This window comes from Phalacrocorax aristotelis, chromosome 2 (genome assembly GCF_949628215.1).
Source record: "Phalacrocorax aristotelis chromosome 2, bGulAri2.1, whole genome shotgun sequence".
Lineage (NCBI taxonomy): Eukaryota > Metazoa > Chordata > Aves > Suliformes > Phalacrocoracidae > Phalacrocorax > Phalacrocorax aristotelis.
In genome coordinates, this window is record NC_134277.1 from 30,827,489 (window position 1) to 30,853,137 (window position 25,649).

Below are 25,649 nucleotides of genomic sequence, written 5' to 3' on the forward strand. Positions count from 1 at the left end.
CCTTAAGCTGACTTTCCATTTCAGTTCAATAACTGATTTAGCAATATCAGAGACTTTGGGCACAGCTGCCAACTCCTCCCAGTTGGCTGAGAACTATTTCTTCCTTTCTTTCTGAAAAATTAAACATTTAATTCCCATGAAGAGGCACATGCCAGTGGTTAATTAGGGAACATTTTACAAGAAGAACTAAAAATTGTCATCAACACAGCAGGCAAATATTGACATTTCTACAAGCACAGCCATGCCACAGTTTAATTTCTGGTTCCATAGCTCTTGCAGGCAGGCAGCTGCCACCGAGGCAAGTTGAGAACCTCGACACTTACTGCAAATCCCAGCTTTCTGATACATATTCAAACTGGCAAGAAACATTCCTCCTACGTCACTTTCAAATATTTGACAGGCTGGCCATCCATTAAATACATCTCCTGGAGATGTCCATGGGTCACTATATAATTCTTCCTCCCAGGTACTGAAAAATAATGTGATGCATAGGAAGCTGGGAGGGCTCCCAGGCCCCACAGTGCCTGACAGGCAAGGGTAAAGCAGGAATAAGTCAACAGGGTGCAGACACAGGACTGATGGGAGAAGGCCAGTAACAGATTACATTGATTAATGGGTGGATAGAAGATACTCTCCTTCACTGAGAAGCTGGAGAGCAAGGTTAGCTGCTGGGCAGGGAACAAACAGGTGTTTGCAGAGAGAATTGATGGAGCCCAGTGCCAAAAGTCATGCCACTCAAATCTGCACAAGGGCAACACCAACTGTCACAGGCCTACCAGGAATAAGTAAGGGAAACTGGGAAAAAAAAATTTAAAAAGGCAAAAGCAAAATAAAGCAATACAACAATAAACCCCCAGGATGCCCTTTCTTCTCCTATTTTTAACTTTAAAAGTTGTGGGTTTTTTAAGTAACTTTTTAAAGTAACATTAACTTCAAATAAAATCCCTTTTTCACTCTAAACGTGAAGTTCTAATGCTAGCTGTGGCAGCTGTGATTCAGTAATGCCATCTTCCTGAAGTGGAAGATGGAGCCACAGCCACTGCGGTGGCTATAGACACATACATTCTAGGGGCAATTAGAGAGGATAAAATACAGATTAGGTCCTCCCCCTAGAATACATACCCTGCCAGAGGAGCCGAGGCTGGTGGGGGGTAAATCACCAGCTGGAATCCAAATGCTTTCTTTTTGACAGTTCAAGATGTAAATCTGTTTAAGTGACATAATTTTAACGAAGCACTGTCACACATGCATTAACAGAAATGACTGAAATAGGTGGACATTTTTAAATTTTTCTTCGGGTAGTCTGAGAAAACATTTCCTTTCATTTATACGCCTCCTCCCACTCACAGGATAAAAACAAACAAAAAAACCCTCACAGTGTCAAAGACCAAATATTTAGCATAACCACATTCAAACAGTTTCATAAATCTGGTACTGCTCATACTCTACTTAAGACATTGTGCTCTGCAACACAATGAAAAAATTAAATCTTTCATACCGTACGAAAACTGTATGTGTTACAATCGTTATAAAAAATGTCCAATTCATTTTTGGAAAAAAATCAGCTTCAGCAAACCCTGGTTCATCTTTTAAGGGCTAAGACTACAGCATTTAGTCACACTGTTATAGCCTTAGTTCCAACAGGCAAAAATTTCTAAGAGCCAGCGTTGGTCAGAGGTGGGAGTGGTGGAGACACCCGAAGGAGCCGGTGCCCCCAGCCCTCTCTCACTGTGCTCCCTTCATTGTAAGCGATCAGCTGAGGGCAGATGTATCAGTGAATGATCCAGAACTTTTATCTCATTAACCAAAAACTGTTTCCCTTCTGAGATTTTTTTAAACTCACATTTACATTTGCCAAATGTTCAGATGATGTTTTCAAGCTCCGTATGTCCCTCAAGATGGCATTTCTAGGAAGTCTTAGCTAAATCAGATCAGCCAATTAGGCTCAGGAAAATTCATTGCTTTTTTAATTTAAGGCACACACTCTGAATGCTCGATTTTGTAACCTTACTGTCATTTCTAACCTATATCCAAGAATGCTTACTTAGCATGTAGAAAATTTAATTAAATACAGCAGAATGAGTTGTTGGAGAACTTAGGAAGAAATATTTTCTAACTACGACAACAACAGTTTTGCATAAAAAACAAACAAAACATTCTCAAGTCTATTCAGCTGGTAAAGTTTTTGCTTTATACTTCATATGCTGTTACATTGCCAGAGATTGTGTAAATTGACAACACGGCTAATCAACATAGTTCTTTTAACATATTTATCACCATGTCTTCTGTATTAGTAAATTGAGCTGGTAGTATGGACTAACCAAAATGCCTTTGAACATCCTTTAATACTGTCCAGTTAATCTTACGTTGGATTTAGAACCAATGTTAAGCTAATTTTATACTCTCCATGTTCTACTGGCATAAATCTTTTAAACTATTTCTTTTTTACCACCAAACAGGTCAAAATAGAAGTGAAGAAGTGAAATGGAAGAGAAGGAGATGCAACCTTCTGTCCTTTCCCATTCCATGGCTGAATCTGGAATTCCCAACACAGATGGTAAAGAATATGAAATACAGGGAAGGTCCTCTGGGTTTGATATTCACCTGTCTCTTTTCAGCACCACCAAACTCATTTCCTCAATTAATATCTGTCAGAATCAGTAAAATGACATCCCTCTACTGCTACTATTATCTAGTTCGGCCTTGGTATGGTGAACAAGAATGTAATTATGATAATGAACCAACTCTTTTTATACAATATAGCAATCAAAAAGACTACTACTCCCTCCCTTTTCTCATGATAATACCTGAACATTCTGGTTTTATTTCATCTTCAGTTGGTCACATGCAAGCGTTACCATTAACATTCTACTTAGTTTTTATTTCTTATTTCTAAGATTTAAAAAAGTAAATTAAAAAATTGAAAATAGTGAAGTTTTAGAATATTCATAACAGCATGCAAGATGTACGATTTATGTAGGACAATAAACATATACTTTAATGTTTGCAATTTTTTACAGGATTTACTGGTATGAATTTTGAATGACAGCACATCTGTCTGTTAGGACAACTAACTGTCAATAATGCAACAGCTACACCACCATATGTACTGCATATTTTAGATAGTTTGTATAAAAAGAAGAGTTAAGGATGTTTGAGATTATTTAAATTTTTTAGCAGTTTAGACGATCCAGCTATACCTGCCTTCCAAGGGAATTTTTGTCCCATAATTCTTGTAGTTTTCATATAATTTTGACCAATAATTTTTATATTAAATGAAATAATTTGGAAAAAATCAATTGTTGGCAGCCTTTGGATTATGAAAATGAAGTGTCCAAGTTATTGTGAGGTCAGATCTGTCACATACAGTGCAAAACAAAACCAGTTAGAACCAAGTATGTGAAAGTGACTGGAATAGGTTTTCACTCACTGAAATAAAATTCATACAAAACTATTACCCTAATCAGACTAGTGACTGTTAAAACTGTGGCTCCACGAAACACTCCTGGCTTTGTCCCCAGAGATCATAAATTGGCTAAAAATCATGCTATTTTAGAGAAAAGAATCTTTCATCTCCTGGTCAGAAATTGATGTTTACAACACAGATCATTGCAGGATTTATGCTCAAACTATATATATACATAAGTTTCAGAAGAAAAGAACAACATTCTTCTGCTACCATGATTACTTTTTAGTCAAAGCTAAGTCACTCAAACATAGATTCACTTATGATGAACTGTATAGTTTCACAATCAATTTTTTACTTGAGAGACAACCTACGTGCATAACAGCAAGTTAGCTGTTACTGCCTAGAGACAGTTTCCTTTACTCAGACATATTTATAACTGGAACAAAAATATAAACCTGAAACACTCTACATTTCATTTAGACAAACTCCAGTTTACTGTTATACATGTAAGAATAATGTCTGCTTTCTTAGTCTACTTGTGGGACGGCTTTATGCAGATTGTAGCTTTATTTGTAAATCGTGTCTCAGTTAAGCAAAGATAATTGCTATTGATTTAAAAGAAGTTTCAAATTTTCTGTAAGAAGTATCAAAGAATTGATAGGAAGGAGACTAATATTCCACATGGAATTCCTCAATATCTAAAAAGTCATAAATAGTAGAAACTAAACACACCTTTCTGCCACAGTAAATATGCATTCTCCAGAGCTAGCAAGGGACTTCACAACCACCATGATTCCACAGCCCTCTAAAGCAATACCACGGGGACAGGTAACTTCTGGCAGCGAATTCAGAAGAAACCTATAAATAAGCAGATAAAAAGTCAGAAGACAAAAAAAAAAAAATAAAAATCAAACGAATTACTGATAGGAATTCCTCCGATGATTCACTAAGGAAAAGGTACTGATGAACAGTGTGTTGTGATGATCTAAACTATGATAACCAATAGTAAATTCAGCATTAATATCTCTGTATATCCAATAACATATGACAATAAGCATATTTTAATGGCTTTCCCTATTTCAAAGCTTACTGTACCCACATGCTCCTGGATGCTTTCTAACTTCCATGAATAGCCCAATATTTAACTCTCCATAGCGTAATCACATCTGGAAGATCATTCCACACATTTTTTTGTTTCTGTGAAAAATTGCTGCCAGGCATCTGTTTTGAAGCTTTTCTCCTCCCATTCTTTTTTCCATTTATGCCATCTGATCACATTACTTACATCCACCTCAAAGTTCTAATTTAAGAGGACATTCCTCTGAATCATGGCTTAGTCTTGCCCATACTTTTCCAAATACATTGAAAAAGGTTTTTATTCTTAGTTTGAAGCTATTACAAAAAAATTAAACACAATCTGTTACCTGCCAGCCATTACTATCCCAAACGATTAAATCTTTACAGAGGCTTATTAAAATCAAAAAAGTCCAAATTTTTGACAAACGAATTGGCCCAGGCAACCAATCGATATAAAGGTAATCCAATATACTAAGTACAACACATTAGCACCAAGTAATGAACAGGACAGGCAGAATGATTCTGCATTTATACAATCACACATCCAAGTTTCCTTATCTAGGAGAAATATGCCAGCTAAACAGAAAAAAATCATAACTGTTAGACATTATCTTCTGCTCCATTTGCTTTATGTCCCAATTCCTTTTTTGGAGTTCAGGAAAATCCTCAGCCTTACTGCTAATGCAACCTCCCTCTTCTGTCTTATGAAGGACACAAAAGAGCAGAACAAGCTGAATATAAGCAGATGGACTGCAATAAGGACCACTTTTTTCTTAGTTGCACACACGTTTGCCTACACTAAGAAAATTCTAAGATTATACCTAATCTCATTTGAGATCTTCCTACCCTGTTTTAGCTTGTACTATTAAAAAAAACCAAGACAGACATAAATCGGGGTCAAAAAACTTAAATGGAGTCAAAACTTTATGCAAAGAAGTTTTAACATAATCTAGATCTTATTGCAGAAAGTGTTTCTCTCCATATTTAAGCTGTAACATTATGGGTTTATGCTGGTCCGTATATTAGATATGCAAAGCAATGCTGGTCCCTATATTACTATGCCATTGCTCAAGTTGGGGACTTCAAGCAAAAAGCCCATTGTAAAACAGCATGCAATATCCTTCTGTGGTTTATTTTACTTTATTGGCAATATGAGTTAGGACCTCTATTCAGCAGTAAATATCTCTCAGTAATAAAGGGAAGTGGAAACCGATCTTCCCAAGCTTTTAGACTTCTTTGAACCAACACATTGTACTGGTTTTGGCTGAGATAGAGTTAATTTTCTTCACAATACCTAGTATGGGGATGGTTTGCATTTCTGCTGGAAACAGTGTTGATAACACAGGGATGTTTTAGTTACCGCTGAGCAGTGCTTACACAGAGTCAAGGCCTTTCCTGCCACCAACGAGCAGGGTGGGGGGGCACAAGGAGCTGAGTTGGGAAACAGCCAGGACAGCTGAGCCCAGCTGACCCCAGGGATATCCCACACCATATGGCGACATGCTCAGCATGTAAAGGTGGGGGAAGAAGGAAGGGGCGGCCGTTCAGAGTTACGGGGTTTGTCTTCCCAAGTAACGGTTATGCATGATGGAGCCCTGCTTTCCTGGAGATGGCTGCGCACCCGCCTGCCCACGGGAAGCAGTGAATGAATCTTGCTTTGCTCGCGCATGCAGCTTTTGCTTTACTTATTAAACTGTCTTTATCTCAAGGCAGGAGTTTTCTCACTTTTGCCCTTCTGATTCTCTCCCTCCCTGGGGGAAGTGACCCGGCATCTGTGTGGGGCAGAGCTGGCTACTGGGGTTAAACCATGACACACATCACATTTACTCTAATTCAGAGAATTTTAGACCAAGCTCTATGGATACAATTAGGAACTCTAATATGCAGATATTCAGAAGAGGCAATAGGGGGAAAATCTCATCCACATGTAACTGTTTGGGTTTTGTCCACATAAATGGCAGCCATTTAAAGTAAACCCCTCAAGAGCTACCCACCAGCACCACAAAACAGCCGATTACGTACAAACAAGTTAATCTGAGTAATGCACACAGCAGAACTGTCAAAAGCAACGAATTTATTTTTGCTCGAACCTCTGAACTGCTTAAAATGAAGCCAATTCCAGCCAAATTTGATAAAGCACGTTTATCATTAGGTTGATATTGCACATTCAGCTTTCAGCTTGAAGCAAATTTTTATAGCCTGAAGAATGGAATTATAATAAAATGCTGACAAGCCCTTACCATATAAAATAGTTTCTGCTAGAGAATGGATTGCCTATTCTTGGATTTAAAAAATAAATGGATTTACTTTTAAGCAACGAGATACAGTTCACATTCAGTAACTGCAACTCTTCATGGCTTTTTCTATTTGATAGAAGTGAAATAAATATCAACAAGACAAAGTTCAGATTGTGCCCTTCCTAAATTTGAAGTTGAAACGCTTCAGACTTCAACCCTAAGGCCAATTAGGTTTATCAAGCCTTGCATGACACCAGTATTTAAAAAAGAGAAGTATCCTTTACCAAAGCAGAAAGACACCTGTTCCTGCGATTCAGTTCCAACACTTATGACTTAAGAGCAGCTTCGATGATTTAATGCAACAGACAGTTGATGTAGATGTAGATGTTCTCCCTTCTCCTGCTGCGTAACTGAGTTTAAGGGGTTTTTTTTAAAAAAAACCAAAACAACCTAGTTCTGAGCCTTTCACTAATAAATACTGGTGCCACAAACATTCAGAAGAAACAGATATGCAGTGACGAGCTGTCATTTGCTGCCACTTACCACAACAATCTGCAGCAGATTGCACAAGGAAACATCATGACACCAATCCACCTCCCAAAACTTATAACCAAGAATATGAATCCTGTCAGTTGACTTGCAAACAGAAACCTGACTATTAAAATTAGAATGCCAGAAGTATTTCAGTTTACTATTCTAATACATAGACGACCAAAATTAATATTTTAAAGAGGGACCTAAACAACAGCTGATTTTCTGATTAGTGTAGTGTTTTCAGTTACTAAAAGGTATAAATCCAGGAAACAGGGATCTTCCTCAAACTTTTTTAAAGTAGCCTTGATGTAACGACCTCCTGTTCACCAGAGAATACATTCTTCTCATTCCTTGGCAAAAGGTAGAGCTTAGCGTAAGTAGAAGTGCCTTTTTTGTTTTAGACTATCTTTGTGATTGCTTTATACAAAATACCCTGTAAACTACAAAAATAATTCATTATACTAATTTGCTGACAGCTAATAGACTGTAAAACTACCACTATTTTCACTGGTTTTGATTTGCATTTTTTTTTTGATCATCATTTGATAAACCTCATTTTCAATAAGAACATAGTCTTTTGACATATGTTTGATTCATATCTGCTCATTTCCAAAACAAATGGTCACTGCTAGGTAGTTCTTTTCCATACAGATTTTTCCCCATATGCATTTCAGTTTTGAAGTTATTTCTTTTCAGAATACCTCATTCAATCACAACTGTTATACCAATAATGCTACGAATGGCACATTTTTGCATTCTATAATTTCTATGTAGATTCATTAAATAGTCCTAGATTATAACACCTAGAGTTTTTACCTTCTGTAGAGTTCAACTGTATGAATACATAGAGTTCATGCAATTCATTTTGAGACAACTAGTCCTTCTTGACAGAAATCATAATTTTCTAACGTAAAATATGACCAGAGCATGCACACACACACATAGAGCACTTTTTCCTTTCCTTCTTTTGAGTGTAACAGAGTTGGAAAGTTTTTCATTACACCTGGGAGTACTACGTGAGAAGTTTCCAAGCCTTCAGAAACCTGATCTGTAATACACATCATGTAACGGGAAAAAGTTTAAAAAGTCAACCAACCAACCAAATAAACAAAAAAAAACTAAAGAAAAAAATTTTCAACAGAATATAAAAAGTTATATACAGTAGACTTTACAAGCTCATCGGAGGAATCATTTATGCAGTTAAACCCAAACTGAAGTACAAAGTCCGATCTTAAACTGCTAATTTTGCATATGCAATCCTGTCTTGAAATTATGTATCTCAGATATGTTAGTAATCCAAATCCACTTTGGATCTTTTCTCTCCTTATTGTGTCTTTTCTGACATTTACATGTACCTAATAGTCCTATCTGCAAATACACTTTTTATCATAACACTGGATGAAGGAGCAGTTTCACAATTGTACATTTTGTAAGTCACAGGTAGAACAGAATAATAATAAGCGCAGCGATACCAATTTTACAGAGAGGCTTGCATTAAATAAATAAATTTAAATCACAGAATTCCCTCCATAGCTATAAACACTTTGGCACTGGAAGGCTTTCTTTAGATTTATTTACAGAGTCTGTGACTCCTTGGGCCCAAGATGGCTCTTATACGGACATAACTGCTGCCATATCTAAGGATCTTTAAATGACATAAAAGTTAAAAATAAGTTTAAAAATCCATTATGAAATATTATATTTTGTAGATATACCAGTTCATCTTAACAGAGAGAAATAATAACAGGCAGCAGGGCAGATGGGTGAGGGTATTAGTGAATGAGTAAAAAGGTAATATAAAATAAATGCTATGTTACAAGTATTGCACGGTCCCAATGCAACTCTGGGAACTCCAAAGGAGGGAATGAGGTTTTGTCCATGATCCATGTTCTTCACATGGGGAGGTAATGGGGATTTTTATTTCTAGCCTTCACAGTGATATTGTTGCACGCCTGCCACTATGCAGAGAATTTTCATTTCTCTCATTTAAACACACTGTGCCCTTTGCCTACTCGTTTAAAGAAAATGAGTAAAATACTTCCCTGTATGAAAATGAGATCTGCCATCTTTTTTATTATTTGGAGGCATTTATAGCTAGTAGAGGGGCAAACAGTGAGTGACACCAGTGTGAAAATTTACAAACTTCATCATCCCAATTACTCTAAGGGTCAACATACATAAAGGAAAAGGGCAATCACCCAACTCTTGCTTCAGCATTTACACAGAGCATTTTATTACAACTCTCCTTTTCCTCTGCCTTTGCTATACTTAACCAGAATGAAGATATGAAATACTTAATTATCATACCTTTTCATTTCCTCACATCATTACAATTCCAGATCACTATCTAGTCTGCTTTGTATCTGTTTTTGATGCCACTGAATGCCTAGCTTCAGGAAAGAGCAAAACAATTCCTGTGGGACCTTACCTGATGATTCTTTCACCTTATACTTCAATGATTGACACAAATGGAAAAATTCTTGGAAATCGTCCTCTGTAAAATATCACTCATTGCATTGCAATTTGAATGTAATTTGGAATTCACTGAGGACTTGGACCATAGTTTATATTTGCCAAATACATGTTAATTGATTCTAAAGACATTAAAATGATCTCCCATTTTGGTGCTGTCATTCCACAAACAGAAATTAATAAAAAGCAATTAATTCTTACTAGATTTTATTTCATAGTACTTATAAAAAGCTGTTACATGACTAAATTTCACAATAATATTCCATGAGAAGATCAAAACAAGCTTTTCTATAGACCATGAAAATCAGTCGCTTGAACTCAGTAAAAAAATAAATAAATTAGCTTTCAAATATAAAAAGTCATGTTCTCTATAATATCTAAAACAAATTTGCTTTAAGATACGGTTATTAGTAGGTAGGGTACCATTACTGAACTTATATTTGGATCCCATTTCCTTCTAGATTCAAGAGATTACTAAATAACATTATCTACAATTATTTTTATGTTACTTGATCTTTTTAAGATCTAACTGAAGAGATAATGAAGGGTTAAATGTTGACATGTGGCTATATTTAGTATTAATTAGGTATATGTATGCATACACACAGATAGGGCTTAATAAAGCAGTCTCCTAACAATATTGTTATCGGAACAAGTGCAATCGCTGTTATCCTAAAGCCATTAGCAGATTGCTGCAAATTTATAATCTCAAAGGACATTTAAAAGTTAATAACAACACATTACAATTGTGTCCATGTCACAAAAGTCCCTGTACACTTTGTTGTTCAATCCACATTTTGTGATAGCACTTTAAAACCAAAACAGTCGCTACAAATAATCCTTAAGTTCAGCATTACCTTTCTGAACACTTACTTCAACAAGCCCCCATATCATTCATAAGAAAAACTGACAAAATTCCCATTGTCACTTTTCTTAGTTATTTGACTGACATCTGTGTGTAGAGGGCTTAATGGTTTTCCTGTGCACTGAACTGAAAGTACAAAACCTACGTAAACCTGGAAAACATATGCTTATTAAGTGCTAAACTAAAATATTCCAATCCACTATGCTCTGTAAACGGAGAGTAGGCTTTTTAAACAACATACAGGGATTTAACTACAGAATTCATTAGAGTGCAAGTCATACAGCTAAAATCTATTGACAGGAAAAAAGTTATGGCTAGAACACATCTAATAAAATTTAAGTATGAGCTGTGATACCGGAATATTTTAAATAGTCATTGGAGACAAAAATTGTTGTAAGGCTGCATCATAAAGCTGAAGGAAAATCAGAGCTTTATGACGCCTGTGTCCAGCAAGCATGGTAATATATTATATGCATCTTATAAGTATCTAATTACTGACATTCTGTCTTTTTTTTTCATTTATTTTGACTACCTAAACTAAAGTCTCTAAAGTGCCTATCTGATTTTGCATTTTAATGAATAATAATTGGTATTTATTCAGCACATTTTATTTGCACCTCAGAGGTTCATTTACAGATTAATATTTCTTATTACCTAAAACAAACTATTCATAGATATTCAGGTTCAGGAATTACCAGCGAGCAAGCAAGACACTGTGGATAGCATTATAATTTAGTCAATCTGTTCGCCTCAGCCTCAGCTCCTGCACTGCAGTAGGTGTCAGTGGCGGTTGGAGATGCCTGGACTTTTGTAAATTGCACTGCAGTTCCAGGGAGATGACGAATTAGAGACTTCTCACTGAGATGCATAAAGGCAGATTTCAGTTTATGCCATTATTGCCAAAGTAAGTTCTGAAAATCACCCAAGAGAAATGAGCAGTAATTACTGCTTTCCACAATGATACTGATAGTAAAGAAAATACTGTACTATACTGTGATCAAAAAGAAAAAAAAAATATCAGATACCCAGGCTTGTATGCATTTATGATCCAGGCTGACCAGTATATATCGTGCCTTAACCATGCAAGTCAGAAAGAGCAATGAAAAGGTTCAGCATTAATTCCAGCAAGTGCTTCCTACCTGGGTTAGCTTATTTGATTTCTGATTTTGACAGTTACAATTCAGTAGTCACTCCAGTGATTTCCTTACTTTGTTCAGCATTCTTTACAATAAAAAAAAAAAAAATTCAAAACCCACAAACTTTACTGCTATAGTAAATATGATTATATAGTTTACAGCTTTGGATATCCGCAATATAAAGAAACAAACCTACACAAGCACAAAAATGACATTTTGATTTCATATTCATGACTGGTTCTCTAGCAGATCAGGTTTAAATGTCAAGCTTCTGTGAAGCGATTCCCCCCTGACATTAATCTCTCTTGCCCATACATTCTTCTCAGGGAATTTATATGCCAGCACCTTAGAAAGTACTTTATATTCTTTCCTTATATATCTCCCTATTTCCTGGGATAATGCTAAACCTAATCTAAACCAAGCTATGGGCTGCCCTAAATTTTAAAACTGTCAAGTGAAGGCTGTACTCTCTGAACATTGCTGTCTTCAGATTAACCTTTTATCATACACAGAATCTTAAGGTAGATGCCTAAGCTAGCCTCCTAGACAATGAAGGTTAAGGATGAAGTAAGTTACTCTCCAAGCAGACGTCTAGAATAAATGAAACACACCCTGAAGTGCTTCATCTCCTCCAGCTGTAAGTGGAGCTTATGCTGTATAACTCAGCCACATGCAACAACACTATAGACAATGAAAACAGACCTCTCCTTATGAAAGAAAGTAACAGAAATTATAAATTTTGAAACAATTAGCAATATTTACATCCACATTTTGCAAAGGCATTCTGCCTTAAGAAGGCTGCAGGTAGGGGACACCTAAAGCCGAAAACGTAATCTAATCAAGAAAGGCATTACAAATATTTTTAAGAGACTTGGGGAAGATGAGGAAGAGTATTACCATATGATGTCTAGTGGTATAATCTCTGGGAATAAGGATCACCCAAAAATAAAGCTACAGTCAAGCCACGTTATACCTGGTTAGAGAAAATGAAGGTTCTCAAACACCCTGCTCTAGAGATTTCCTTTAAATATAGGGACAGAGAAAGCATACCTCTCAGAAGATTTCAGGTCACACTGACCAAACTCAAAAGCTAGATAAGATACTGGAACTGATAAGGAGATTCATTACTGTTCAGTACAGTATTAAAACAACTTGCAGTTCTATATTTTGGTAACTTGGCTCTATTATTACAAATCTAGGCTTTTAAATAAACATTCCTGTTCCCAAATATCTTGTCTAGTGATGATCCCGATCATTCCATCAGGCAAAGCAAGGCTCAAGGAAGGACCATCAGTGCCCACTACCAAAGGGAGGCTGACAAGTTCCCACCTAGAGCTGCCTGCCTGGAAATCCACTCTACTATAGCAAAGGCAAAGAAGAAGTTTTACTATGCCAGGACTAACCTGGTAAGCGTAAGCCTATAACATTTTGGCAAGAAGCAACATACAGGGAAGACAGCCTACATCAGTCCCTTTTTCACTTGCTTAAGGCCTATTTTTTATTGTCTGCAAGCTGGTATGTTTTGCTGGAACTGTCACTGTTACATTTCTTGCTATTTTCCAAACTCACATTTAGTCCTATGAAGAAGTTGAAAACTGAAGAGTTACTCACTTAAATTTTTTTGTGATGTTTAAGCATAACTGTGTTGGTAACCTCTGGCTTACCTAAATAATTTTTGTGAAGTAAGAAGCTAAGGGAAAGAAGAATTTTCATTGTAGCACAGCATTCTTTTTAAAAAAATCCTAGACTATTAACAATGTTAATAACTTTCCCATCTAATTTTTTTTACATAAGTGAAGGAAAAAGTGAAGATAGTTCCATGGTGTCTCAAATATTTCAAATCACATAGTTGATAATGAAAGAGAGATAAAAGAAATAAGATCAGAGTATACAATTAGCAGATTTAAAGAAAGCATATAATCATTGCATAGCATGAGATGACCTCTGGGCTGCAGTCAGGAACCCCTTATAAAATTATTAGGCTGATACAATGGAGTGTTTCTGGTTCAAAAAGTAGGAATACTAATGCTGAGTGAAGTCCTTGCCCCATTTGATCTTAGTAAAGAATTAAGGCAGGGAGATACATGGCTCCACGCAGCTTTGCACAGTGGTTCTGGAAAACCAGTGTGATTGCTGTGGAGTTTTTAAGATGGGCCTGCAGCAACTTTTTTTTTGTATGCTGATAACTCTGCTAACATAAGAAAGCAAGAATATGTGATAAAGATCATGGTGTCTGGAGACCTGAAGAAAAATGACTTAAGATCAGTAGAGATAAACCAAATACATTCTTGTATGCTGCCAAAATTGGTCTTAAACTAGCCAGCTAAACTTGATAACCATGAATGCCAATGAATCTGAACATTTAGATGCAAAGGAAATTAAGTCTAAAAACAGTGTGGAGGAAAAAAAGATTAAATCACAGTTACTGAGAAAGACTGATTCCAGATGTACAAGGCTATTATATGGCTTATTGTTTTCTACAGAATTGGGACACTATCATTTATCTCCAGAGGAAAAATGCATTAAAAAAAAAAATTAAAACTGCAATGATGTAAAATTGCCAGTAAAGGGAATAACATGGGGTTAAAAAGAATATGTGATAAGAGGTATAAACAGAGTTGCAGATAGAAAGAAAACTGGGCAAATCTCCATGGGCAGGGAAATGTCAAGGTCAACTAAGTTCATTTAAACATCCTATAGCAGGCTTCCCATGTAAATCCAACGTTAAGAAGAAAAAGAAATAATCTGCCAAAGGCCAAGGGCTATAACTGGAAATGGTAAAAATACACAGGTTACATGAAGACATCTGAGCAACTTAATAATGGCCAAAAGCTCCGAGTGCCCAGAAATCTGGCAGGAGCTGGAGGAACATTGAAGACTGCAGAAGTAGAAAAGGGATGCTGCACTGCACTGAAAAGACAGGAAAGAATCAACCGACATTAAGACAGACAAATTTATGATCTATAAATATTTTCATGCATAGTTCCAATTAAATGCATTTGTGTTTAAAATATGAAGTACTGAAGCCCAGTCTAGAACAGTGCTGGGCAGAGAAATTATATTCATATACATCAAATTCCTATGTTTTCTTGGAAAAAAAAAAAAAAAAAGAAGTTAAATAAGAAAAAGCAGAAAACATTACTTTGAAATTCCAGGCACTGCAGACTTGTTCAGGTTTTGTAACTGAATGGATGCATACCTTAAAAACAAAACCAATTCCCTCTTCCTTTTCCCCAACTCTTCTCACTTCTATGTGACAAAAAATCCAAACCAAACCCCAAAGACTTAACTACTGCATAGATCATATCTAAAAATAACTTTTCAATAAGTGGTCAAAATACATATACATTGCTTTTACCACAAACTGGCTTTGTTTTTCCCATATTCTTTCATCCTTCCTTCTACATGCTGGGAATTTTTTCATTTGAAGGTTTGCATATTTCAATGCTTTGTTTGTTGATTGACACTGCTCAAAAAAACACCCCAAAAATCTATCGGCATTGAAGAATATTACTTTAATCTTGACTTAAGCATTCTTTGTTTGTGCTTCATTGTGCTGGAATCTTATTACCTTTTTTTCAAGCACAACTGCACTTAATCCCATGCAACATATACAGGAGAGAGTAGCAGAGATCATTATAACGAAAATATTTTAAACAGTTGGTTTCCACACTCTCATTCAGTCAAACTCCAGGAAAACAGCATACAAAACACATGAACCATGTCTTCAATGAAAAATAAACCCCAACAATCCCACTGATTGACAAGCATTTTAATCTAAGGATTTATAAATATCAAACAATGAATTCTACCAAATGATCACATTCTTCTGCAAGTTTTTGGTGTGTACCTTTGTATCTAACTTCCTCCCACTTTTACTTTTGATGATAGTCACAAAAAATAAAATACAAAAGCCTATTCCTGTTTCTAGTATGTTGACTTGATGCTTAACAGAAACCACCAGTAACTATTCACCCAGGCCAGTACCTGCAGACACAAAATGAAAAGAATATTAATCTTTGATATAATTTGAAAAGGGCAAGATTTTAAACAGATTTTAAAAGAAAATTAACTTCACTTCAAAAAAAAACCAAACCACACAAAACACTTCAGTTTATCAGGTTGTAACACCAGTTTCTGAATATAAGGACTCAGGGATACGAGCTGAATGAGCTCAGGTGTAAGTAAAGGCAAAATCCTACCTCATGTCATTGTGATAGACTACTACAAAGCAAAAGAGAAAAAAAAACAACCCTTCAGTAGAAATAGATTGTGTGTTATCTGAGCTTCATAGAAAAAGCCTTTCTGAAGCATGATTAGGACCCATGATATACGCTCACAACAGAGTGTGACAAGTCTTACGCCTTACACATTTAACCCAGTGAACCGTTCCTAGAGATAAACAGCAATTTCTATGTCACTGAGAAGGAGTCTAGCATATACATGGGCATGTTCTGGACAGGCTGAAAATACAGAGCATATGCACTTCTTTGCAAAACCAGCAGGACCAAGACTTCCAAGCTACTTCTCCATCTAATCTGCTAAACTTCAAGATTTTCAGACAAAAATTTCATTACAGACCTAACAGAGACTCAGGGAACCTAAAGCTGTTACATATAGATACATACATACATATATACAAACAACTGTATGTATACCTGATCCTCACAAATTGTATAATTGTATAACTGTATAATTGTACAATTGATCCTCAAAGGACCTGGGAGTACTGGTGAACAAGTTGACCATGAGCCAGCACTGTGCCCTTGTGGCCAAGAAGGCCAACAGTATCCTGGGATGCATTAAAAGGAGTGTGGCCAGCAGGTCAAGGGAGGTTATCCTCCCCCTGTACTCCATCCTAGTGAGGCCACATCTGGAGTACTGTGTCCAGTTTTGGGCCCCCCAGTTTAAGAAGGACATGGAACTGCTTGAGCAAGTCCAGCAGAGAGCTACCAAGATGATCAGGGGACTGGAGCATCTCCCTTATGAGGAAAGACTGAGAGTCTTGGGGTTTTTTCAGCCAGGAGAAGACTCAGGAGGAATTTCATCAATACCTATAAATATCTAAAGGGTGGGTGTCAGGACGATGGGACTAGGCTCTTTTCATTAGTGCCCAACGACAGGACAAGGGGCAGTGGGCAAAAATTGGGACACAGGAAGTTCCAGCTCAATATGAGAAAAAACTTCTTTACTGTGAGGGTGCCAGAGCAGTGGCACAGGCTGCCCAGGGAGGGTGTGGGGTCTCCTTCCCTGGAGACATTCAAAACCCGCCTGGATGCGGTCCTGTGTCCCCTGCTCTGTGTGTGCCTGCTCAAGCAGGGGGGTTGGACGAGATGATCTCCAGAGGTCCCTTCCAACCCCTACCATTCTGTAAAAAACGTTCATATGTAATTTTTACCTTTGCCGTGCTTATTTAAATAGGCCAAGTGTTCAGCCTTGATCTGGAAATAAGCATCCGACAAACTCTACGTTAAACTGACCAAAGTGTCTCCCAGAGGGTGTCTCAGGTTCTCAGGGGCCTATTTTCATCCTGTTTAAACACCTTTGCTCTCAATTTTATTTTAAATCCAAAGTCTTTTTTTTGTCCTCTTTCCAGGGAAAGGTACACCATTCCAAGGGGCCATCTTCTCCCAGTGCTGTCAGACAAGCAGCATGCAGCTAAACGTGAGAAGGAATGCATGCACGCAGACCCTCTGGACTATGGCTGATACATCAGTATGAAGGTATTATTTACACTTTCAATGCACAGCCAGCTCATAGCTCATGTTTGAATAGACTAGACTATTTCAGTGGGAAGGGACCTACAACAATCATCTAGTCCAACTGCCTCACTAATTCAGGGCTGACCAAGGTAAAGCATGTTGTCAAGGGCATTATCCTTGTGGTGATAAATTAGGTACGTACAATACCCCTGGCAATAATGAAAACATCTAGCTACTTCAAGTAAATAAAGCCTGAAGTAGTTCTTATGCATGGCCAGTTCATCATATACCTTAGCTACTGTCAGGTTTCCATATTTGATACTGCTTCATGGCATTTATAAGGGAATTTCCTTCTGTACCACGTATAATATGCCAAATATTTCCAATTCATCCTCAAACCCAAGACTACCACTAAGCCTGGAAGGCAAATACAATTTAGGGCCTCCTAAAGGCAACATATTTTTTCACTCTCAGCTGTTTCCTTCTCAGAGAAGCCATCTCACAGAAATCCATGTAGCTTTTTACTAGATAGTATGTAGACGATGCACAGTAAAACAAAGGACAACACAGAAGCTCTAGATGTGCTGAAGTAGCTGCCTAACATCTCCTAAAGTGGGGCCATCTTCTGCAAAAGAAATTCCTGTCACAAGACATTAATGCCTCCCTGAAAGTTTCTAATCCATTAAGGTCTTGGCACTAACATTCAGAATCAACTGTACAAAAGGCCAGACTGTTTTATGAGCTACCATAAGAGTTATATTCTGCTTGAACAATAGAGATCAAAGTCCAGAGTGATTCACATGAGAGCTTGCTCAAGGAGATTTGGCCAGTTTTGTAAGACAATACTGAATATTCACTAGAGGAAAGTGCAAGAATGACCATCCCAGTTGCAATTAGCTAACCAAATAAAGCATAGTGTCTTGTGCTACAGAATGCTTCAATGAAGGTAAGTAACTATTAACAGAAAATATTTTTCCCCCTAGTCTATGCAATGAGAACTATGGATCTGAGTCCTCTGGACAAAAGGAGAAGACAAATACTAGGCTTATCACTAAAGAAAATGCCTGAGCCACTGGTCTACCCAGTAAATTTGAAAGGAAGAATGTATGTTCCTCTAGCTCTAGCTCTTCAGTTTGCTGACATCTACAAGTGCACCAACGTGAAAAATTATGTCATTTATACTTTGGATAAATCTACAAAGCTAACATGAAATTAAAGCTGGTTTGGCTGTCCCAGAATACCACCTTGAACAAAACCACTTCTGTGTTAAGAACGAGTATCAAGAAGCTTTTAACTTCTATCCCTTTTCAGTCAAAACATGATCTTGTGTTGCTGTTTTCTACAACAAAGACATTATTATCAAACTACTTGCAGCTCTGTTCAGTTCTCTTGTATTGAATTGTTGGCCAGAACTCCCAAAACTTGTGGAGGCTTTCTTTCCACAATCATTGTCCACAGAGACAAATCTGATACCAAATAGGTCTTGTTGACACTGGAATTGTTCTTGCAGATTCTCTCCTTCAGCACAGCCTCACTTGCTTTAACAGGTTTTAAGTCTTCCAGTGGTGACTCCATATATGCACTGTAAGTGGCCTAAAACCAAACTGTCATGGTAATTACCTCTCAGAAAGCAGGGAAACCACTGCACTAATAGCTCACACAACATACCTTCAAATCTGGCTTCTGTACGTGTACTTTTAACACCCGTCTTCCATTTTCACAATATTCTTATATTTACACAACAGTCTTTTTTTTTTTAACATTCTTAGACTAGGATCTCCTACAAGAAATACTATATAAGGGACTGGACGTATGGAACACTAGTGCAAAAGCAAAGCACACAAAACCAGACGTTTATATCTAAAACCACATAGTTCAAGTATTACTAAATAAAGAAGCCTGAAAGACTCATATTAGTACTCTGAAATTTGGGTGAAAGAATACTACCACACCCAGTGCCAACTGCAATTTTTACAGGTTCTTAAACTCCTAATTCCAAGAACACAGATTCCAACCAAGCGTTGGAAAAGTAATAGTAACTTAAAATACAAAGAATTAAAATGTATTTTCTCTTTGTCAGAATGTAAATTTAGGCCAAAGGTCGTCTTTTTCCCTCCCTAGGGAAGGCTTAGAAATGCTTATTGTCCCATTCTACTCTACGAAATTTAGCCCATAGCAATTTGCTTCCATTAGGGTGGATACCTAGTATTGGTCACATATTCAGCCTAGATTACTTTACTGGAATCCCTTTCAAGAATTAACTGATTAGTATGAGCATAGAGTCTTACTCTGGCTACAGAATTAATATACTCCCCCAAACCAATTCTCCGAGTGAGAGGGTTTTTTGTTGGGTATACAAAGGACTTTATAAACAATTCACCACGCATGAAAAAAAAAAAAAAACAAACAAAAACCATAATGTTAATTTTCAATACACACATCCGTGTGATTTCATGAAAGGAGTGAATACTATATTACGCTATTATACTCTATGAAAGAATATATGCTAATAGAGCATACTAAACAAATTCTGATCTCTACTGTATTCCTGTGATCCTGCTGAGTGCACTGAAGCTGACTGAACAACCGTAGACATACAGTTTGGCTCATGGAGGGTATTCACACTGTCTAGCTAAGATATATAGCATAAGTAAATCTCCTCTAGGGTGCAAGCCAAGAGTATCTCCATTAAAAATTAGGTTTTTGACTTCAAACATAGTAGCTAAAGTAAATATGAGATGCAGGTGATCTGAATAGCTCCCAAAATCACTGGGGGAAAAAAACCCTATTACTTGAGGTTGGTTATAGTCAAAGACAACTGTCGTGGTTCAGCCCCAGTTGGCCAGCTAAACACCACGCAGCCACTCGCTCACTCCCCCCACCCCTGTGCAATGGGGGCGGGAATCAGAAGAGCAAAAGCAAAAAAAAAAAGAAACACTTGTGGGTTGAGATAAGAACAGTTTATTAATTAAAATAATAATTATAATAATGATGATTATGATAATAATAAAAATAATTATAATAAAAAGGAAAAGGGAAAAAGGGAAAAAAAACCAAAAACACAAACGGTACAACTGCTCGCCACCCACCCACCGACACTGCTGGTCCCCGAGCCGTGTCTGCTGACTCCCCCCCCGGTCAGACCCTCCCAGTTAACATCCTGGGCATGATGTTACATGACATGGAATATCCCTTTGGCCAGTTTGAATCCGCTCTCTCAGCTGTGCCCCCTCCCCTCCTGGCTTCTTGTGCACCCGGCAGAGCATGGGAAGCTAGAAAAGTCCTTGACTAGTACAAGCACTACCCAGCAACAACTAAAGCATCGGTGTGTTATCAATGTTATTTTCATACTAAGTCCAAAGCACAGCACTACACCAGCTATGGTGAAGAAAATTAACTCTATCCCAGCTAAAACCATGACAATCACAAAAAATTATTAGCCAACTTGCACTCAGATATGCTTATAAGATAACTTTGGTAGTTTTGTGGTGGAATCAAACCTCAAATAAAATCATCAGTTTTAATGGCAGGACAGAGGGCTCAGATTTTATCTACTTTTCTTTTATTTCATGAGTGATTATAATTTTTATCCATTTTGTCATCCTAGTAATCTATAACTCCATAACATGACACACATCATGTTACCACAAATAGTTGAGAGGTAAAGGAAAATAAATTTTACTCACAGATAAACCATTCATTAATCTTTTAAATGATAAGCATCTCCTAACCACGCAGATTATCTAAAAGGGGAAAACCAGTAAATTCTATCTTACAAAATGTAATACAAAATGTGACATGAATTTGTCACAGGATCTGCAACAGCCCTAGACCTATCTCATCAAAATGCCTTGAGCTACTTAGAAAACTTGAGGCAATTTTCAAATACCCTGAGGACAACTGTATCCTTACATTGCTTCTCTATTAAGTGGAATCATTAGTGAAGACAAAGTGTTCATATGCATTTAAAACTAATTTTTAAAAGAGTAAGAAAAAAATTACACAATATAATGATTTCCAGTAAAAAAATCCAAATGCTTTATTTTTTCCTTTTACACATTGCCTACTATTACAAATGTACACAGTCCATTTACAGAAAATACTACATTACTTTAACCTATTCAGTGAGAGCATTGACAAGTTTACTGATTGCTAAACATGAGATTCCAAATCATTTTTCGTACCATCCAATGGGCAACTAATGACAACTGAATAACAAAATGGTTGAGTTACTGTACCAGTGGCACATGGTTCTGTACATATATTGTACGTAATTCAATTTCACTATCCTCCCGCTATCTTGATCAAGGAAAGAATAAATGCAAAAGGTAGCTATATAATTCGGTTCCTTCATATTATTTAGGGCTTAATATATCATGCACATAACCATGTTATCTGACACTATTCTAGGGAAGGGGACACAATGCAGCATAGAGAACTGTAATATTTTACGCTCAGAAACGTGTTATCTGTGGCTCAGATCTCTGGAGATCTCTGGCTCTCCAATCGAGGGGTCAGGGAACACCCCTGGAGTGACAAGCTGCCAGGGAGCAGAGTAAATACCACATCCAGGAAGGGGTGGCTGACACCAGGCACAGCAAAACCAAAAGGAAGCCCACAGCTGCTCTGACCCACGGTGCTACTTTTGTACATGTTCGGAGGGTTGCCAGGACAGTCACAGCTGCAAACAGGCGAGAGGTGATGACATGGCTTTTGGCAGCCACCGGTGCCTCAGCCCTCATTCGGCACAGCTATATGGAGCCTCTTGCTGCAGCATCACCCCAAGCCGCAGCCCAGGGGTCAAGTGCCTTCCTGCTACAACACCTGAGGTCACGTGTAATGGGCACAGACACAACTGCAGGGCCAACGAATAAATGGTTTTCAAGCTGGAAAGGCTGTGCTGTATTTAAAGAGTATGAGGAATTTGTTGAACAAACACACCCAGTAGAAGCAATCTTTATGAAGTTATTCCTGAGTAACACGCAGCAAAACAGGCCATCCCTGATGTTTGGTCATATGATAAATACACATCTGAATCGGACTGAAAAACCCTCTATGCTACTAAGGTAATAACACACAAATTAGTATTAACCTGATGCCATACACAGACTGGCTTGCAATCTCCAACCTGAGTTTTATAACAGTGAGTCCAGACATAGAATAAGGAATTCAAACTTGAGAGCAAACCGTTTAGTACTGTAGTTAGTTAGGAAACACACATACACACACATACACATGCACACACCTTCTCCTCATAAGAATGATTTTATAAAAGCATTAGGATCATAAAACAGTTTCTCCTTCTATATTTTGGTTTTAGCCACTCTGCAATCGCTAGCAGCAGAAAACACCTTTATCTCAAGGCTTAAAAAGAAAGTTGTTCTATAAACATTCTATTGCACTGATGTATTAAGAAATGCTCTGTAACATATCAAAACATTTTTCTTCTGTTATTCCTCAGAAAAGATTTAATAAAGATTTTAATTATAAAAATGGTTTTGGCTAATAAGCACATAATGCTCCTTATTAAGGCAAGAAGCTTTGCCAGTTTGAAAATGCAGTATTTGTCAGCTGGTATTAGATAATTTGTTCAATACCTACCAATTCAACATACTGAACAAGTCAGTTTTGTTCCAGTGAACACAAGACAGTGCTGAATGTACTCTGAGTGTGACGTTCTAGGGCCAATAACCTTAACAAACACTTAAAACAATAACATTACTCTAAATTAACCAAAAATCAAGGTAGCAGGCTTGCTGTCTTGTTCTGAACATCGTGTGTTTCATGTTTCCTTGGGAAGGTTTAATTTCAAATTGCCTTGATTATATACATAATTACTATTATTTGGTGATATTTCTGATGCAGGTGCCAGCAAAATGGGACCGGCTGTGCTAAGATATAACCCAGTTGTCTGTACAGAGTGTTCAGCTATCAGTCAGCATCACGAAACTGGGCTCTGGAAACCTTAACTGTTGTAGTCATGTATTTAACACGCAGTGTCTTCCAAAAATATCTCAATCCTGACTCAGAGCTAGCACCCAAAATGTTAAACTATACTTGTTATTCTGAAACATGTAAAAAACACATGGAAAAAAAAAATTGTTCTTGTCTCTGATCTATAAGCACAACACAGATTAAGTTCAGGGCGTGCAGGCCAGTGCAAAGTACTACTGCCATCAGAATCTAGATCAATGCAAACAGCCCTTCACAAGAGCATTCAGCGAGATGAAAGATCAAAACACTAACAGAAGATGTTGTAGCCAAAACTCAGGACAGCAGCAGTGCTAAATTCAAAGAATAGTTTGATCTGTCACAACTCGGACACAGAGCTGGACACATCCTATGAGTGGAAAACATAACCAAGCTTTGTGTGTGGTATTTCTGCAGTTCATTTATCAACCATGCACTATATTCTAATATTAAAGACAGATCTATGAACTTTACAATCAAAGTGTTCCTACTGTTTTTAAACCCTTGAACAAAAAGCTTTGAGCATAAAAATCAAGTCTAAAGTATAGAATTTGTAAAGTCTCATTTTGGAAAGATATTTTAATCCCAACAGCCAAATACTTTTAGTATCCATGCCATGTTATCCAATAATTCTCTGTGTAATGAGAGAAGCAATTATGAATCTTCTGCTTTTATGCAAGGTACAGTCTGAAAGTTTAGTTTTCTAAATCAAACTACTTTACTACTATTCATATTTTCAGATAAGGCATGTGCTTGATAGCCTGGTAAAGAAAGAAACTATACAAAAGTTTCCGTGTGACACTGCATCCCTTTTAAAAGGGATATTATATTGGGATGCCTAAAAGCTCAGAATTCCTGCCTGCTATGAAGAAGTTGGGCATTCAGGGAAAACAAACAAACAAACAAACAGTTTTATGCATCTACAACAACTACGAAATTAATCTATCACAGAACAAATCATATGCAACACTGATTTAGGTCACAGTTAGGATCCCATGTGAAGGAAATCCAACAGGTATCTAAGATTTCTCCAAGAGCTACCTTATATGTGAAGCCCCGATGGGACCAAATCCTACCAAATGACACAATAGTTGTGAATTGTTAGAATATGCTCTTTGTGGTTTTAAAGTCATGAGGAATGTGAATGATACAAAAGGTGCTATGTAAACAACAATCAAATACAAATACTTAACAAGAAGTTTTACAACTTGAGTTTTGTTCCAAGCCAGAGAAAATTTGTTCATAATAGACAGAAAGCAAATTTCTGTTTAACTAACACACACCTACTCGGTCCATTAATCAGTAGCAAAATGAAAGGTAAATTATTGGGGGGGATAAAATAATACCACAGCAAAAACCATAGCTTCAGCATGAGAAAGTCCTATGTCAGGTACAGAGTGCCATCCCCAGCACTCTTCAGAGAAGCTGTGCCTGCAGCTCTGTAACAAACCCGAGTAAGAAGCTGCGTCCCAGCACTAGCAGCTCTGCACCTGCAGTCCCCCTACAAGCACCACTGGCTGTGCGGGCTGTCCTACGCAGCTCCTGTGCTTTACACTGACTTTCATGCTGGAACTAATACACACCTATCAAAATCCAAACCGAGGGCAGCATGGGTTCATCGCTATGAACTGCACTCGTACCTGTATACCGCTGAAGAGAGGTCTTTGAAAGGTCTACCGCACACGTTTGTATTTTCAAACTTCCTACAGTCTTTCTATTGCAAATATCCACTGCATCAGTCTTAGTGTAAAAACTATACCTCTTTAATCTTAAGTTACTGCAGGATAATTCATTTTTTCCTTTATGTCACTCTTACAAAACTAGGACTGTTGAGTGAAATAATACTACCTTATTAATACAAGTATGAAACTGAGCTTTGCTTCCACCCAGTTAAAGAATTTAGTTTACCTAAATTCTATGATATAGGCCAGACAGCAATAAAATAAAAGTCAAGGCACATTATTACCTTTACATGGAAAAAAAACAGGCTATAAGCAAGAATCTCATTAGATGGTTTTAACTGAACATAAACATTTTAAGGTACCAAAAGGATAAAATAACCTACCCATATGGATGCCTGGAGTCCATAAAAGAGCCCTCTGAGGCTTACTCTGATCTTTTGTGATTCATTTCAGAATCTCAGTTGATAAAGTGTGTAACTTATCATTAGCATTTAAAAGAAGTATCCCTTTTGAGGAAAGCTGTCTGTATATGATACACAGTCTCTCTAAGTCTGTTTGGCAGGGT

The 25,649-nt window shown here is 37.2% G+C and overlaps 1 protein-coding gene across 1 annotated transcript in view; it reads right to left on the bottom strand.

Moving 5' to 3' along the window:
• The window catches only part of THSD7A (thrombospondin type 1 domain containing 7A), a 300,728-nt gene that overhangs the window by 245,486 nt on the left and 29,593 nt on the right, over positions 1 to 25,649 (bottom strand). The window contains exon 2 of the mRNA XM_075082924.1: positions 4,142 to 4,267. The gene's annotated coding sequence lies outside the window, so the exon portion shown is untranslated. The remainder of the gene's footprint in view (positions 1 to 4,141; positions 4,268 to 25,649) is intronic.